Source organism: Protomyctophum parallelum, assembly GCF_964188405.1.
Source record: "Protomyctophum parallelum genome assembly, chromosome: 3".
NCBI classification, from domain to species: Eukaryota; Metazoa; Chordata; class Actinopteri; order Myctophiformes; family Myctophidae; genus Protomyctophum; species Protomyctophum parallelum.
This window is the reverse complement of record NC_139698.1, coordinates 39,407,914-39,411,183: the sequence shown is the minus strand read 5'-3', so window position 1 is coordinate 39,411,183 and position 3,270 is coordinate 39,407,914.

Sequence of the window (3,270 nt, the reverse complement as noted above, 5' to 3'; positions counted from 1 at the left end):
TCCCATTTTGTGATCTGTTCTTGTTTTGTGCCAATAAATGCTCAAATGCCCTGTACCCATCACTGTGCTGCCCAGCAGGGTGCAGTAGCAGCATCCAAGTTGGAGGCAGGCTTTTCTTTTGGGGGAGTGCAGGAAATCCTTTTGAAAATCCTATGAAAGGGTCCATTGGTAAAGGTAAGGCATGTAAAACTCATCTTGATATTGTGTCATTCTCAGATGCTTTGCTTTAATTAGATTGAATACTTTTATTTGTTAAATAATGTAAACTGCAAGTGATACAGTAAGACAAGCAAAAATAATATAGAAATATGTGATTGGGGACTAATTGTTTCCATTGTGGTCCTATGTATTCAATTCATCAACCTAGCATACATAATTGACAATATATAATGTAATACTTTGTTGTAACTGCACAGCTTAATTGTATTGTTTTTAAGAAGGTAATTGGGGCTACTCTGCAACCTTTAGTACCTAACTACAAGTATAACCAAAGTATATGTAGCTAAGTATAATACATTTCTATTAAAAATATAAAATGTGTGTATTATATATATATATATATACAAACACATCTCAATTAATTCGAATATTGTGTAAAAGTTCATTTTCCGTAATATAATTCAAAAAGTGAAATGTTCATACATTCTCAATTCATTGTGCATAAAGTGAAGTATTTAAAACCTTTTTAGTGTGGTTGCCCGAATGGGCAACCAGACTCTTGTAACTGTGACACTTTATTGTGGGCTCGCCTCAGCGAGCACACAATTGTTACTGCCAGTTTATATTTATAAGTTCCGCCACTTTTTTTGGCACCTAACTACTTCCACATACTTTATGCTAGAAATTTAGTTCAAACTTCAAACTGTTCAGCTCTTTGCAGTGATGTGTGCTTGTATTTTTATTCTTACAAAGTTTTATACTTTTTATACTTTTTAACTTTTTAACTTTTTTTTACATTCTTTATAGTGAGAGTCGATGGAAGAAAGGTCCCATTTTTCACAGTTAACTTTTTTTAGCTCTTATTACTCCGTCATACTTTCACTTTGAAACTTCATTCAAACTTTATAATGTTCATCTATCTTTGAACTGTAATTGGTGAAAAAATTGTTTTGAAAAAGTTTATACTTTTTAAAATATTTAACTTTATTTATAGTTTTTTCCTCCCATTGACAATGTATGGGATTTATCTCTAAATCAACCTCACTTTTGCAGCCTCATTACTCTGGCATACTTTGTCGTATAAACGTGATTTAAACTTTAGAAAGCTCACACGACTCTGGACTTTTTCGTGGTTCAAACCGTATTCGAATACGTTAAACGGTTTTTCCGAAATCGCAGTTCAATCGCAGGCCGTTTCGCCTAATTAGTGCCAAGTTAGAGTGCAGGGCTTCTTTCACTAGAGTGTGAGAACAGAAAATCTTTCCTTGAAAATTTACCAAACAAATTGCCGTCCCGGCCAAGATATTCACTTTACACGCATGTCCTTTGGTCATTTTGTAGCCACACATGTCCTCTTTCACACAATGTGACCACCAAAACACAGAGACATACAGAATGTGAACTACGGCCTTTTAAGTGACACAAATACAGTCAATCTGCTCATTGACATCCATTGTAGAAATCTTACGAGGAAATTATCGCGATGACAATTCTTAACTCGCTCTTATAACCACATTTTCGATCGTACCAACACCACAATCGCACATGGTGTACCTCAATATCTCAGGCCACTCACAGCGAAAGAATTATTTGCATTCGACTTTTACTTTTTGCAATAGAGCAATTTGTTCGGGCATAGTTTCCCCCCATTCAAGACCATTCAAGACCATTCAAGATCAAGACCTTCAAGTTGCGCGCCACTTGTTTGTCTTTTACACTTCCACAGCTGAGACATATAAGAGCTTAATTACAGGGCTGAAATTAAAGTTACAAGATCTCAATGAGTTGCTCTGCGATACCTTGTGGGCTTGTAGGTCTGCTATTTGTGCAATTGGATGGCCTTTACACAGCTCTCGCAAGAGCACGCACGCACGCATGCACGCACGCACACACACACCCTGTCTTCCTATTGGCTGGCCTTTACACAGCTCTCGCAAGTGCACGCACGCACGCACGCACGCACGCACGCACGCACACACACACACACGTTTATAAAAAAATATTTTCAAAAAAAATAAAAAAAAATAAAAAAATTAAAAAAAATTAAATAAATTAAAAAAAACTTAAAAAAAATTAAAAAAAAATAAAAAAAAATAAAAATTTTTTAAAAAAAATTAAAAAAATTAAAAAAATGAAAAAAAATGAAAGAATTGAAAAAATTGAAAAAAATGGAAAAAATGAAAAAAAAATGAAAAAAAATGAAAAAAATGAAAACTTAAAAATATTTTTTTTCTTTTTTACTTAAAAAGAAAAAACTTCAATTTTTTAGATTTTTTTTTTTTTTTTTACATTTAAAGAAAAACTTTAAAAACACTTCTACAACTTCCACATACTTTATTCTGCTTAAACTATAGTTTTTACACATTTTCATACTTTTTTTAACTTTTACTTCAGCTTTAATGCATTTTCTACTTTTCTTTACAATATGCTACAGTCCCGAAATTTTGATTATAGATTTAGAACACCAATGGTAACACCATTACTCCGGTCCCCGAGTTTCAAACTTGACACGGCAATAACTTTATACAAAGCATTTTACGCGAGCCCACGCAGTTTCTACGGGAACTGCTTTCTAGTTATTATTATTATTTTTTTTTCACTGGAGTAGTCTTTATTTTGACGCTTTATACCTCCCACACTGTACGCTGTACGCACTTGAGCCATATGTCAAATTGACCGGAAAAATCGGGAATCGTGTGCTTGTATTTTGTTAAGAGAAATGTTGTATAGTTTAATTGATATGAATTTATTAGTGAATTAAATTTCCCCATTGACATGAATGGGAAAAGGCAAAAATTCACATAAAAGTATTTGTTCGTCGGAGACTGTAATCACTATATTTACAAAACTTTTAGGGATAATTCAACATTATCCCTAAAATTATTTAACCCTAAAATTTTATCGGTCGGCCTCATGGTGGCGCTATAACAGCCCACTTTACCTTTTGGCTTATAACTCTTGAACCGTAGGTCGTAAAATCAAAATTATTTTTTCCCTGGATTCCTTGGGTCATGACGCATCTCCCCATATAGGCCACGCCCATTTGCGCCATGATAGATTTTCCGCCATTTTGAATTTTGTCCAAAACACACTTTTTGCTTTTCCTCCTAC